Source organism: Bos javanicus, chromosome 6, assembly GCF_032452875.1.
Source record: "Bos javanicus breed banteng chromosome 6, ARS-OSU_banteng_1.0, whole genome shotgun sequence".
NCBI classification, from domain to species: Eukaryota; Metazoa; Chordata; class Mammalia; order Artiodactyla; family Bovidae; genus Bos; species Bos javanicus.
The window spans coordinates 1,025,241-1,041,459 of record NC_083873.1 but is presented as its reverse complement, the minus strand read 5'-3'; the positions used below and the strand labels follow the sequence as shown (position 1 = coordinate 1,041,459).

General features: G+C 39.2%; 1 long non-coding RNA gene across 1 annotated transcript in view; it reads right to left on the bottom strand.

Moving 5' to 3' along the window:
* The window catches only part of LOC133249195 (uncharacterized), a 918,569-nt gene extending 908,600 nt beyond the window's left edge, over positions 1-9,969 (bottom strand). Inside the window, exon 1 of the long non-coding RNA XR_009736866.1 lies at positions 8,884-9,969. This is a non-coding gene — a long non-coding RNA (uncharacterized LOC133249195). The remainder of the gene's footprint in view (positions 1-8,883) is intronic.
* Between the last annotated feature and the right edge of the window lie 6,250 nt (positions 9,970-16,219).

The following is a 16,219-nucleotide window of genomic DNA, read 5'->3' as shown; positions in this document are numbered from 1 at the left end:
GAAGAGAGGGAAATTAATCATTAAGTAAACAGATGACCTCATAGGACTCCATTTGGTGATCTAAAAATTATGACTTTGTAAATTAAATACCTTTGAGAAACACACTTTTATCTTCTTCCTTATCACTTTCTCTTATTGTAAATGAATGTGGCTTGTGGGCTTCCCTGATAGCTCAGTTGGTAAAGAATCCACCTGCAATGCAGGAGTGAAGGGAAGTGAAGGGAAAGTCGCTCAGTTGTGTCCGACTTTGTGACACCATGGACTATACAGTTCATGGAATTCTCCAGGCCAGAATACTGGAGTGGGTAGCTGTTCCCTTCTCCAGGGGATCTTTCCAACCTAGGGATTGAACCCAGGTCTCCCGTATTGCAGGCGGATTCTTTACCAGCTGAGCCACAAGACCCTGCTTCAAGTCCTGGATCAGGAAGATCTGCTGGAGAAGAAATAGACTACCCACTCCAGTATTATTGGGCTTCCCTTGTGGCTCAGCTGGTAAAGAATCTGCCTGCAATGTGGGAGACCTGGGTTGGGGAGATTCCCTGGAGAAGGGAAAGGCTACCCACTCTAGTATTCTGGCCTGGGAAATTCCATGGACTGTACAGTCCATAGCGTGGCAAAGAGTCAGACATAACTGAACGACTTTCACTTTACTTCAGTTAGGCTTTAGCCATGATTCTTTGCCTCTTTCTTTCTTTTTTCATTTTCCTGTAGGGAAGAAAAGTCAACTTATCACATAATTTAGGCCAAGTTTCCTTCAAAAGCAGTGTCTGAAACAAAAACTAATGTACATATAGTAGAAGGTGATCTCAGAGAATAAGAATGAAACACCAGGTAAAGTGAAACAGGCAAATAAAAGCTAATACAGGTGTATGGATTTAGGTCATGATCATGGCCACCAGAAGTTCCACCCAGGAACTTCTGAGGCCCCATAGAAAGCCTCTCAGAACTGCCTACTCAGTCTCATGCCTCCTGCTTCTAGGCTGCACTTCCAGGGGCAGAGGGAAGACACACTGGTAAGTTACAGAGGAGAAAGTGAAAGGTACTTAGCAGAAGCTCAATGTGAGAAATCATACAACTGGGTCATAGCTTGGCTACCATGCTTGCCATAGTCACAGACAGAAGCAGAGTGAGACTGAAAGTATATCAGGCAGGGACTAAGTTGAAGCATGTGATATGCCATAAGAACCAATTCACTGATCATCAGAGTGTCAGCCCCTAATAGTGAGCAAGTACTGACACATCACTCTTATCAGTATCACTCAATTTCCGAAAGGACTTCAGGACCCTGAACTGAAGGCAGCAAAAAGTCCATTCCCAGCATTCTCCAATTTCTACCTAATAGAATTGGATTCTCCAATTTCTACACAAAAGTCAGTGGTTTCTCATATGTTATAATCACTTAGAAATATCATTAAATATTGTAGTTCACTTTGAGTATCCATCCATTCATAAACAGATTCAACAAAATTTCTAGGCTAATGCATATAAGTAGAGTTAATTTAGGTCATGTTTTAAGTATATTGTTAAGGACATCATTTCAAAACCAACTGACCATCATTTGTAACATTTCTTCTGGAGGAATATTCTGAATGTCAATCATATAACAAAGAGAATAAAAATTGATGTACTATTAACTTGTTAACGTTATTATATGCATTTGACAAGCTAAGTATGTATCTTCCTGTTCTGAAGTAACAATCTGAAAAACAAAGGACAGTTGTTTCTACAAAGAGAGTGGCTCTAGACTTCCTACATTATTCACTCTCTTTTATTTTTATTTATTTAATTTTTGGTCACATGGCATATTGGTGTCCCTACCGGAAATCAAAACAGGCCCCTGTGGTGGGAACAGTCAGTCCTAACCACCTGGCTGCCAGAGGATTCCCTATTTACTCCTCATATGTAGAACTTATGTGAGTTAGGATGATTCCTAAATCATGGGATGCTTATGTTCAGAAAGGAGTGCTTTTTTAATACACACATGTATGTGTTGCATCACACCTAAGAGAAAGAAAAATTTTGCCAGTTTATTGTGTTTATTTACCATGAATGTCTTGAGAAACCTGTATTCAGGTCAAGAAGCAACAGTTAGAACTGGACATGGAACAACAGACTGGTTCCAAATAGGAAAAGGAGTATGTCAAGGCTGTATATTGTCACCCTGCTTATTTAACTTATATGCAGAGTACATCATGAGAACGCTGGGCTGGAAGAAGCACAAGCTGGAATCAAGATTGCCAGGAGAAATACCAATAACCTCAGATATGCAGATGACACCACCCTTATGGCAGAAAGTGAAGAGGAACTCAAAAGCCTCTTGATGAAAGTGAAAGAGGAGAGTGAAAAAGTTGGCTTAAAGCTCAACATTCAGAAAACGAAGATCATGGCATCTGGTCCCATCACTTCACGGCAAATTGATGGGGAAACAGTGGAAACAGTGTCAGACTTTATCTTTTTGGGCTCCAAAATCACTGCAGATGGTGACTACAGCCATGAAATTAAAAGACGCTTACTCCTTGGAAGGAAAGTTATGACCAACCTAGATAGCATATTGAAAAGCAGAGACATTACTTTGCCAACAAAGGTCCATTTAGTCAATGCTATGGTTTTTCCAGTGGTCATGTATGGATGTCAGATTTGGACTGTGAAGAAAGCTAAGTACCGAAGAACTGATGCTTTTGAACTGTGGTGTTGGAGAAGACTTCTTGAGAGTCCCTTGGACTGCAAGGAGATCCAACCAGTCCATTCTGAAGGAGATCTGCCCTGGGATTTCTTTGGAAGGACTGATGCTAAAGCTGAAACTCCAGTACTTTGGCCACCTCATGAGAAGAGCTGACTCATTGGAAAAGACTCTGATGCTGGGAGGGATTGGGGCAAGAGGAGAAGGGGACGACAGAGGATGAGATGGCTGGATGGCATCACCAACTCGATGGACGTGAGTTTGAGTGAACTCCAGGAGATGGTGATGGACAGGGAGGCCTGGCGTGCTGTGATTCATGGGGTTGCAAAGAGTCGAACACGTCGGAGCGACTGAACTGAACTGAACTATGAATGTAAATGTACTACCTATTTGAATTACTGCATTCTATTATTGTGAAATTCTACCTCAAAAAGGAAATAAAAAGTTTCCAAATCATATTGTACATAATGAAACTGCATAGTATTATAGAATCTGACCTCTTTTAATAACACCCTTTTTTTTTTTTTTTAATCAAGTAGGTTCAGAGTTAGCTCTATTACCTGAAAGTGAAAGTTGTTCAGCCATGTCTGACTCTTTGCAATCCCATGGACTGTACCCCTCCAGGCTCCTCTGTCCATGGAATTTTCCAGGCAAGAACACTGGAATGGATAGTCATTCCCTTCTCTAGAGGATCTTCCCAAACCATCTGACCTCTTTTTATAACAACAGTTTTTAAAATCAAATGGGTTCAGAATTAGCTCTATTGCTTAGGAGCCTATAAATTGAAATTACTGAGATTACTTACTCCAGCTTTATCACCAAGTAATTATCTTACATCTCTACACATCTGTTTTTGTAGTCAGTGAAAAGTAATGACCCAATATACCTGAGAGTTATAGTGGAGTAACTCACAATGACCAATATTACCACCTGGAACAAGAAGAAAAGCCAGAAAAAAAAATCTGTTAAAAACTATTGAAGAGCTTCTGAAGAAGCCAAGACTAGAGGCTTCAAGACTCCAAATAAAGGAAACATGCAGAGGTAAACTGAACTATTGAAGGAGCTCTTCTCCCCTGGAACAGAGAATGGGGGCATTTGGGAACCTAAACACAGCAAGAGGTTAAGAATATGGGCTTTGCCTGGGCAAAGGACTCCTGATTCAGGATAGAGAATCCAGGAAAAAAAAAAAAAAAGGCTTTTGGCGTGAAATACAAAAGATTAAATTTAGAATAGGCTGAGATTCCAGTAAGAAATAAATGATGAAGTACCAAACTGGCATATGCCTGGTATTACCCACATGATGTTTGCTCATATAATGTTGTGCATATGATTGGAGGCTAAGAGGCTAACAAGAAAGCATCTGAAAAGAAGAGCAGGATTCTCAGAGGTCTTGCTCTGAGTAATTGTGTTTAGTATTTGTGAATGCACTGGTGGAAGGCTCTAGATGCCTATTCCTTGGCAGTTAGGTACCCCTGCCTGGGATGAAGTCCATTTACACTGGAGCCAGCTCCATCATCAACTGGATTGCAACGATTGTCCACCTCTCCATTTTATCTGTTCCTAGCATGTTACAGGGCTTCCCTTGTGGCTCAGATGGTAAAGCATCTGCCTACACTGTGGGAGACATGGGTTCGATCTCCGGGTTGGGAAAATCCTCTGGAGAAGAAAATGGCAACCCACTCCAGCACTCTTGCCTGGAAAAATCCATGGATGGAGGAGCCTGGTAGGCTATAATCCATGGGGTTGCAAAGAGTCAGACACGACTGAGCGACTTCACTTCACTTCCATTTTATCTACTTAGCAGAAGAAATGTTGACAACTCTTTGGTCTTGGATGAATTGTCTAGAGACGTAAAAAATTTTATACACAATTACTAAAATTGAAAGTAAAGAGATGCTGAAAAGAAGCTCACAATAATCCAGTTATTGGCATTAGCAGAAAAAAAATGTAAACATTTAATTAGTATGTGCAGAATAACAGGAAAAGGTAGTGAAAATAAATTGGTATTCATAAAAAGGAATGAAATATACATTTGAAAACTGAAAAACTACACTAACTAGAGTAGAAACCCATAGATAAGTTCAATAGTTTAAAGGGCATAGTGTAGGTATAGGAAAAGGTTAGAGGAAAAGTCAAAGGAAATTTTCCAAATAAGCATTAAGTAGAAAATAGTGGAATACGTAAAACAGCCATGTTGGGCACAGTGAAACCATGTATTAAAAATATACTTGAGATCTCAGGAAAAGAAAGAAAATGGAGTAGAGTATCAAGAATTCACTATGAATTTCACCTGATGAAAGATGTCTATCCACACATGCAAAAAGCTCTGCAAACTTAAAAGAAGTTAAATCAAAAGAAAATCATACCCAGGAACATCATAGTAGATGTAAGAAAAAAAGACAAATGGAAATTTTAAAATCAGTCAGAGGCAAAGACACAATATCTTTAAAGCAACAATAAGACTGACAGATCTGATGGACTCCAGAATCAAAGAATAACAAGGTAAAGGGTTGAAAGAAAGAAAGTGAAAGTGAAGTCGCTCAGTCGTGTCTGACTCTTTGCAACCCCATGGACTGTAGCTTACCAGGCTCCTCCGTCCATGGGATTCTCCAGGCAAGAATACTGGAGTGGGTTGCCATTTCCTTCTCCAGGGAATCTTCCTGACCCAAGGATCAAACCCCGGTCTCCCGCATTGGAGGCAGATGCTTTAACCTCTGAGCCACCAGGGAAGCAAATATTTTCAGACACACAAAAATTGAGAGAATTTGTTACCAGTAAAGTTGACAACTTTATAAAAATCTACTTAAAAATTTTTATGAAGAGTACAATAAGTGAATTGTTAAGAATGCTTCTAATTGAAAATACCAGATGTTTAAAATAGAAATCAGAAACTAAATTAACTTTTATATACATTTACTTCTTTAACTGAAAATACCTAAAGTTTAAAAGTTAACTAATACATAATCTTTAGTTCTTCTTCTATTTTTAAAATCATATTTGCATATTAGCTCATTTACTATATAGCACTTCCTGTGAGAAATACAAGGCAGATGCTGTCATCTTTATTTTATGTAAGAGGAAATTGTTAGGAGATTCAGAGACTCATCCTCAATTTGATGACAAAATTAAAGCTAGAACACATTTTTCTTACCTGGTCCTCAACATTCTTACACTGGGAGGTAGAAAATGAATTTATAGTACCAAAAGGGTCCATTAAGTTGCAAAATGTATGCAATATATAACAAAGGAATAATTTTGGCTTCTGAGCATGTTTTTTCAATTTCTTAAAAAATTATTTTTAAAAACCCCATTAACAAAATTATCTTCTCTTATAAACATCATCGTTGTTGTTCTTTAGTTGCTGAAAGAGTCACATGTGACTCTTTTGCAACCTCATAGACTGTAGCCCACCAGGCTCTTCTATCCATAGGATTTCCCAGGCAAGAATATTAGAGTGGACTGCCATTTCCTTTCCCAGGGGATCTTCTCAACCCAGGGATTACACCAATGTCTCCTGCATTGGCAGGGAGTTTCTTTACCACTGAGCCACCTAGGAAGCCCCAGATATCATCACCTTCCTGAGTATTTTCAACAATTCCATAACTTTTGGTTTTCACTCTTAAATTATAATTCCAGAAAAGGCTGAAATACAAAAACCTTTCAGCCACAAAGCTTTTACTGATCAATTTCAATACCCAAGTCATGATGTTTTATGATTTACAAAGCATCCTTAAGACCATAAAACAAACTTCTGAATGGGTTCAAGATTTAATTTTGCCTTAAGGAAAGTGAAGAGAGTTTTACTGTATTAAAGAAATCCTACATTATCTGTTTATATAAAGCAACTAAAATAACAAACCAAGAGGTCACCAAAAACTATAGACTTATTCCTCAGGAATCTTCCTGTCTTCTGACATAATGCTCTTTTCCATGACCCTGAAACACCACTGCTGACTATTTGTGGCAATATAGTATAGCTCTGTTTTTGTCTTACAACTTCCTCTTCTTCCCCTAATCTTTCCAAATTCAGAGTCCTGTGTAATAAAATCAGAGAAGGCAATGGCACCCCACTCCAGTACTCTTGCCTGGAAAATCCCATGGACAGGACCCTAGTGGGTCGCAGTCCATGGGGTCGCTAAGAGTCAGACACGACTGAGCGACTTCACTTTCACTTTTCACTTTCATGCATTGAGAAGGAAATGGCAACCCACTCTAGTGTTCTTGCTTGGAGAATCCCAGCGACAGGGGAGCCTCGTGGGCTGCCATCTATGCGGTCACACAGAGTCGGACATGACTGAAGTGACTTAGCAGTGTAATAAAATAGTTTAAAATATTTGTGAAACATAATAAAGAACATTATGAGAATATTACTTCATATATTTAAAATCTATGTTGTACTGCCTATCAAATACATCAAATAATATTGATTTATTAGATGCTTACACTTTCTGAGGACTTTCCTCACATATTCTATCTTATGTGTAGTAAAGCATCAGAGCATTTTTACCTTCTTGGATAAATATTTTTGACATAAAAGATTTCAGACCTAAAGTATAACCTGTTATCTTAATGTACATCTTCATTTATCATATAAAGGGGGAGGGGAAAATATATTATTGCTAAAGGAAATATCATTTGCCAAATATCATACACCTCCCGCTTATCACTGCTCGCTGACTGTCAGATTGGGATTATATACTTTACATAAATGTATATTATTTTGTCTGGTACATGCCATCACGTGAGCACATCAGAAGACTGGTCATTCACTAGACTAGTTTCAAACAGATTCTGCTATTACTGTATTTCAGGAGAACAGCTGATGTGAGAAGCAGGCTCTTTAAGAATTTTCATGGAAAGTTCCTTAAGCTTTTACTATAAATAGATGAGTACAACAAAGTTAGAAATAAAACTTTTGAAGAAACTGGTAGAGCCCTTTCTGTTAAGAAGTCAGGAAACAAATAATGAGGTAAAAATCATTTCTGAATCAGCGGGAGAAAACTTTGTTTTTAAACCCAGAAGTTTTGGATAAAGATAGGTTTTCTGTTTATATCACTGGTCTCTCAACATAACCATCAACTATTTAACTATGCAAAAGCTACAATGAACAAAAACTGATATGACATCCTCTGAAACCCATCTTCCTCCCACCGTTTCTATTTAGTAAAACCTGCCTATTGTCTCAACCAGTTCCTTTTTCACTTCCACAGCATTTCTTATTCCAATAACTATTTTTTTTTAATCAAGTCTGTTCTGAAAAGACCTTGCGTTTATCAGAAGAGCATGCACTGATCAACAAAATATATTTTGATACTTCTAGTTTGGAAAAGCTTACTTAGGAACACCTGTCCAGAGAAAAATCAGCAAATCTTTTTATAATAAAAAGAAATAAAATGACCTCCCGAATTTCTCATACTCTCCTATTACGTTAGATGTTGCAATATCAAATGTGTATACCAAGAATCTCGTTACTATTCAGAAATCATTTATCATCATTAAATTCATGAATATGAACTAACTCTTAAAATTTTAAATATTTTCAGACGTCAATGGCAGTATATTGAACTCTAAAATAAAGTAACTGAACCCAAAGTTGCAAACTTTATCGTCTTTCACCTTTTTCACAAAGTCAAATAAACTGACATTAAAATCAAATATTCCAATAGGTATCGCTGCTTTGTCATCTGAAAATTTGACTCTTCCTAAACAGGAATTCACTAGTAAAATGTGTGTGGAACAGACAGGCAGCGAGCAGGCGTGGGCGTGGGCACTGTGGCTTTCAGCTTTCAGAGGCAGCCCAACTCTAAACTAAGGGACTTAAGCAGCCAGGGACTTTTCTAAACTAAGGGACTTTTCTACCATCCCACAAAGCTCTGTACTAGGACAGATGCTGACTTCAAAAATATTTAGCAAGCAAATTTCTTCTGGAACTATTGAAAAACAAAAGGGATTGCCAGGTAAACGTGGGTCTCGCTAATGATATACTGGATATGCCTCCCTAACTCCATCCACTTGCCACAAAGAACCCTCAACAAAACAGCGCTTCGGAAACAAGCAGGAAAAAAAAAAAAAGAGTGAGTCCCCCTAAGTTTGCTCTTTCACTCTTACCACTTTGGGACAGAACTTGGGCGTCTTTCTGCCTCGATTGGTCACTTCACTTTCTGGAGCTTAAGAAGCTCGGTCTGCAGAACTGAGATTCTCACCTGTGCGCCCAAGACCCTTCTGGGGTCTCAGTCCTGCCCGCGGAAAGAACGCGACAGCACCCCTGTAGGCGGGCGGAGCCGGAACCCGCTCTCCCGTGGATAGTCGCCGAGAACACCCGCGGGGCTGAGCGCCCCGGCGCAAACGCGAAACAAAGGCTGCGCTCCGCGACCAGCTGCGCGCGCCTCCCCGGGGAATCGGTGTCCGATCCTCAAGCCCACACTCGAGCCTGTCAAGGCACTGTCATCGATTCAGTGCTGTCTGAGCGGCGCCATTCGGCCCTAACACGAAGGTGGTGTCCGCATCTGCCGCGCACCGGGGACCCACCAGAAAGGGCTGGCGCACAGGGAGAGCGCCGGCGGACAGGCGGGGGACCGCCCTGGCAGCAGCCGACGAGGTGGGTCCCAGTACCAGCGCAAACACCGACCCTGAGCTCTCGTGCGGACCCACCGGACAAGGGCACCTGCTGACTGCGCTTCCGGGCTGACGGCACGCCGAGACTCGCTCGGGTGGAAGACCCAGGACTCGTACCGACGCTTCCTGGAGGATCTTCGTGGTCACTCACCGGCGAAGGGCGAAGCTGCTCAGGCGGCCGCCGGGCTGCGCACAACGCTCATCTCGGGGCGCAGTCATCCTCCCATCCTTTGTCAGTAACCGGCGGAGCGCTCCTCCCGGGCTGGCGGAAGGACGGCGGGCGGCAGGCAACGGCTCTGGCGCGGCTTCCCAGCCTCTCCCCTCCCCTTCTCCCTCCCCTTCTCCGTCCCCCTTGTGGAGCCGGCACTCACTAGCTCCCATGATGTCATCTAGTGAAAATCTGCCATGCTCAAAGACTGGATAACCCGGCGCGCACGCGGGGACGCAGCGCGGGCGGAGCGGCATGGAAACCGAGACGCGCCCAGAGTCGGCCCGACCAGGATCGCGGGAGTCAAGGACAGTACAGGGAGGGGTCTGCCAAAAGGTGGCTCCTAGGGTATGAGCAAGCCGGGTGAGGGTAAAGACCAGGAGGAAAAGTGAGGATTTTGCTGCAAAGGTTTCTATCTTGGTGTTTAGACTGACTGTATACGTTGAGGGTGAAAAAGTTTTTTGGCTTCTCAGCAGCTCATGCGCCCCAGCACACTGATGGACACCTTTGCTGCAGCCTGGAGACTGACCAGAATCCTTGGGATTCTGGAGCCCTAACCTCGGTGTGAAAGTTTAGGATGTTTGGCTGTTGGCAGCTTCAGTGACAAGCAGCTAAAAGGATGAAGAAAGGCGTGCACTGTTTATGGGAGAAAGAATCTGAAACAAAGCTGCTGCTGCTGCTGCTGCTTCTAAATCGCTTCAGTCTTGTCCGACTCTGTGCGACCTCATAGACGGCAGCCCACTAGGCTCCACCGTCCCTGGGACTCTCCAGGCAAGAACACTGGAGTGGGTTTCCATTTCCTTCTCCAATGCATAAAAGTGAAAAGTGAAAGTGAGGTTGCTCAGTCGTGTCCCACTCTCCACGACCCCATGGACTGCAGCCTACCAGGCTCTTCCGTCCATAGGATTTCCCAGGCAAGAGCACTGGAGTGGGGTGCCATTGCCTTCTCCTGAAACAAAGCATTGGGAAGCAATTGAGGACAGGATGACCCAGGAAACTAACACGGAAAAGACTTTGGCTCCCAAGGGAGAAGCCAATAACAGAGACTCACCCCGTGGCCTTAGTTTGTTGCTCCTTGTCTCCCCACCAAATACTGTTGGACACTCTAGAGGTGACTTCCTCGTGGCCTCCCAAGGACTACCTTAGCTGATAACACCGTTTAAATCAAAGAGGCTCATTAAGAGCCATAAAAGATGTAATGCCAATCATTTTTGGTTAATATTCTCTATAATGTCAATTGAGATTTTACTAGAGAAATAGGAAAACAGCTTCGGTACTTTTGAATTCCCGTGTGTAAATGGACACACACCCAAACACACCTGAGACCTAGCCCTACATCAATCATGTTAAAAACTCTCAATGTTCAGAACAAGTGATAGGCTGTGTTGTTATCTCTAGAAGCTCCCAGGATTACCTACTACTCTCATCCTTTTTAGAAGCTAAAATTTCAAAGGAGAGGACCACCAACAGCCAGTACTAGGGAGACACGCTGTCCTGGGTGTGCCTGGGCAAGAACATGGGACTCTGCCAGCAGGTTCATCCATCATCTTTCTTTTCAACCTTTGCAGCAGAACCCGCACTTTTCCTCCTGGTCTCTACCCTCCCTTTAGAAAGAGAGAGTAGGAACAGCATTTATTGAAAGTATAGGTACAATGAGGAATTCCTTAATCTTTGTAAATACAAGGAGGAGGACTCAATGTTATAACAACCTGATAGCTATTTGCTACATTAAAGAGGTGTCGTTATGAATTATGAAATTGTAAAGTCCACTGGGGCATCTCATAGAAAAGGTTAATAAATTGTGAGAATCGGTATCAGAAATTATTTTTAAAAATAAAATATCAAAAAGGTCATGATGCACATAGCATGTAAATAATATAGGAAATCTATGTGTTAATTTACATTTGTTTACTTTAAAATTAAAATATTTTGAGTATCATGGATATATATATGTAAGGATGTTAACTATACATATATATATATATTCATGATACCCCAAATATTTTAATCTATGTATTATATATTTACCATCCCTGTTAACATCCTTACTTTTTTAAGATTAAAAAAAAATATTTTTAAGGATAATCACTTATTCTTTCCTTCAAATCAAAGTACAAAAAAACATATAAAGTGTATTAATAACTTTTAGAAACAAGTATTTTTAAATGGCAAAATGCTGAAGATTTTTAAGATTCAGGGCAACTATGAAATAAACTAGATGAAAAAAAAAACTGAGAGGTGAGAATTTGGTAATGTAAGCAATGACTATTTTTGAAAAAAATCATCTAATTGCTTGAAAGAAGGTAACTAGAACTGTGAATGATGCTGTTCTAAGTGTAGCAGAAAGTCCTAGATTGCTTCTTTGATGCCCCATCTATCTTCATTGCCTCTGTTTATCTTGCTGTTCTTCAACATTCTCTGGACTAATACAAAAGTAAGGAGACAGAAGAAGTTCATAGGAATGTAGCATACCTGAGGGACTGAGCCAAATAACCGAAAAGTTAAGAAAATGTATCTCTCAACTTTTTTTTTTTTTTTTAATGCTGCAGTAAAGGGTTACAGTGAAAACTCTAAGAAAAATGAACTGTTTTTGTATGTGTTCATTTATTTGGTCCTATGGAAAACTCTTCAGTTGTATGATTCTGATCTTTTTGAGAATTAAAATTACTGTATTGTCACCTTTTCTGGGGCCCTTGATGTTAGCAAAGTGAATTAACTACATCACTACAGAACTTCCATGGGGTTCTCAGGTGGTTCTAGTGGTAAAGAACCCACCTGGATTGCAGGAGACATAAGTGACACAGGTTCAATCCCTGGGTGGGGAAGATGCCCTGGAAGAGGAAATGACAACCCACTCCAGTGTTCTTGCCTTATATTAAGATATTTTTATCCAAACGAATGGCTGTACATGACTAAAACAAAACATTCAATTATTACATTGAAAAGAGTATCACAATTCTCAGAAAAAAATAAATCTAAACTCATATCTTACAAAACTTACATTCTAATTTCATTCAAATGGTGAATATATAAAATGCTGAAACTGAAGATTCTGAGTGGAAATATTAACTTTGCCCCAATTATTGATGCTTGGTTGCACTCTTTTCATGCTGAGACATGATTCTCTTCACAAAATAATAAATGTTCGGGGGGGGGGAATAAAAACATTTTAGTATTTTCCTTTGTAAATTTCAAGAAATATAACATTTTTACACTGGTAAAATACTAGTGACTTTTTAAAACAAGCTTTGATAGATATGAATTTGTTAATACATAATAAGCAAAGCTAATATTATTAATCCTTTATTAAATGTCAGATACTGTGCCGTTTACATATATATCTCCCTTTGATCTTTAAAACTGACCCATGACGTGAATGTCTTATTAACCTGTCTTGAAAATGAGGAAACAGATACCTAAAAGGGTTACAAAAATTGGCCAGGTAACAAAATCAGTAACAAGTCAAAGCTAAGAATGTATTCTATCAGCCTAAGTACATAAAGCTAACCTTCATAATGCATGCTAGCAACTTTTAGATAATTTTCCTCTGGAAAAGTAAAAGCATGATGATTTTCTATATACATATCCTATTTAGTGAGGTGGAGAATACGATTTCGTGAATTTTGCTATGAATTACTAAATTCATCACCAAATTTATTTTCATCATCCTGTTAATGAAATGCTTCCAAGGTTATTTATTAATACAAAGTAAAGGTACCTCAGGATACCAATGCATTTTAGTTTCTAAAGTATCCTTAAATAATTTCGGACAGAAAGCAAGGTGCAGTGAATTCATACTGGGAGACAGATCACTGTAAAATGAAATTTTAAAAGAAAGACACATAAAAATATAAATGAACATAAAGACTACCTCAGAAACTGTCTTCTCTGCACATTTGGTCTGCTAGTAGATCTGGGGAGCAAACTGCACCATTCATTCAGAGACTTCCTCCTTTCTGTGGATGTTAACAAGAAAAATAGATCATTTTACAAATTGTATCTGAAAGAACCCACACATTTTTCTCATAGAAAGCAATATTCCCTGGGCACAGATGTATAACCAAGCTTCTTTAAATAAAATAGTTCAGTATATAGATTTTTCCAGAATCCTTTTTATCTCACCTTTTTGATACTTGGCTGATGTTCAGTAACTCTGATAACAAGGATTATTTGAATGGATTTGCAGAGAGTTTAAAAGGTACATATCACAGATTATCATTCTTTGAAAGCATGCTGTTAACCTAGCTTTTTGTATTAATATCTCATTTTTAAAATAAAAATGTAAACAAACAATGGAAATCCAGATAAATCAATCTATTTCATACATGTGATCTAAATAATGTTATATTGACTCTGGCTTCAGTATGTTCTGTCATTAAACATGCTGATTTTATAGGACAGGTGGTTGTCCCATGTCTTATGCTCATTTTCCAGGTCCTCTTTCTGTGGTGTCTGTAGCAGGTCATTGAAACTAACAGGACACAAAAATGGTCATAGAGGAAACACTTTTGTTCAAAGGTAGAGGAAAAAATAAGGGAAAGTTCTCTGAAATGCCACACTGCTTGTAAAGGAAAAGGGAGTTATATATTAATATAACAGTAGCAGGCTTTGAAAAAGTGTGTGTATATATAATCTCTCCTAAAATAAAAGTATTTAAAAAGTAGAGATACCAATTTATCTAAGCATATGTTAGTTTCTCTCCATATTAAGAGGGAGGTTTCTCTCTCTTTTTTTTTTTTTTCTAATTTTATTTTATTTTTAAACTTTACATAATTGTATTAGTTTTGCCAAATATCAAAATGAATCCACCACAGGTATACCTGTGTTCCCCATCCTGAACCCTCCTCCCTCCTCCCTCCCTATACCATCCCTCTGGGTCGTCCCAGTGCACTAGCCCCAAGCATCCAGTATCCTGCATCGAACCTGGACTGGCAACTCGTTTCTTACATGATATTTTACATGTTTCAATGCCATTCTCCCAAATCTTCCCACCCTCTTCCTCTCCCACAGAGTCCATAAGACTGTTCTATACATCAGTGTCTCTTTTGCTGTCTCGTACACCGGGTTATTGTTACCATCTTTCTAAATTCCATATATATGCGTTAGTATACTGTATTTATGTTTTTCCTTCTGGCTTACTTCACTTTAATCAAATGTTTGTGGCATTCAGATGTCATAGTAGCATATGTGATCTGTCTCCAATATTTCCACCGAGAACCTGTGATCATGTTTATATCTTCAGATTACTTCAATTACCTCAGCTGACCCCATTTATAGACATGTAATTCAGGATAACACAGAATTAAATATTCACAACAGGGCAATAGGTTTCTGATTTTTGAGTCATAGTTCTTAATCTTTACAGTAAACTACTTTTCTAAGCTGTATCATTTTTAACTATTGTAGGAGAAAACACTAACAAACATATTTACCAAGGAAAGACCCTACCTAATAGGCTTTCCTGATTTTCCAAGTCAACTTTAATTCCTGAAGTACACCACACACTAAGAGCCATATAGAAGGGGATCAGAGGGCTATGACCTTGCTTCTAGACCTGACACTCTTAGTGACTAAGTTTTTTTTATGGCTTAAGCAATTCATTTAACCTAACCACCTTATCGTTATCATTTGGGAAAGGAAGTTAATGACATCTGTCCGACTTGAGAGGATTTTAAGATAAATGGAAGTAGAGCTGGGAGTATTGCCAGGAGAAATATCAACAACCTCAGATATATGGACAACACCACCCTGATAGCAGAAAATTAAGAAGAAATAAAGAGCCTCTTGATGAAGATGAAAGAGGAGAGTGAAAAAGCTGGCTGAAAACTCAACATTCAAAAAACTAGGGTCATGGTATCTGGTTCCATTATTTCATGGCAAAAAGAAAGGGAAAAAAGTGGAAGCAGTGATAGATTTTATTTTCTTGGGTTCCAAAATCCTTGAGGATGGTGACTGCAGCCATGAAATTAAAAGATACTTGCTCCTTGGAAGGAAAGCTATGTCAAACCCAGACAGTGTATTTAAAAAGCAGAGACTTCACTTTGCTGACACTGGTTCATGTAGTCAAAGCTATGATCTTTCCAGTAGTCATGTATGGATGTGAGAGTTGGTCCATAAAGAAGGCTGAGGACTGAAGAGTTAATATTTTATTTTATTTTTTATCTTTACAATATTGTATTGGTTTCTGCATCAGTACTTGCAATGGATATTCAGGGTTGATTTCTTCTGGGATTGATTGGTTTGATCTCCTTGCAGTCCAAGGAACCCTTCAGAATCTGCTCCAGCACCACGATTTAAGACTTAAAGCCTGACTTCACTTACATCTTAAAAACCAAACTGTGTTTTCTCATAAGATGCTACTCCAGAACATCGAAAAATTATATAATTTTTGAAATCACTCTCACAGACCTTTCCTTCTGTTTATTCACATGATATTTTATACATACTTCTTATACAGTCCATTTCCATAACTTATTGTTTATCTCTTCCATTGACATCAAATGTTTTAAGGATGAAAACTCCATCTTGCATTTTGTCTGTTCATTTTTTATTGATCCTTTGTATACCAAAATATAATAAAATATCCAGTTATAAAGCCTAGAATACCTTTTTAATCAAATCAATGTTTTATAAATGAATGACATTATTAAAATTAAACAATAGCTATGAGAAATTGTGGCCCTTTAACATTCCTATAAGTGCTTATTTCATTTAAA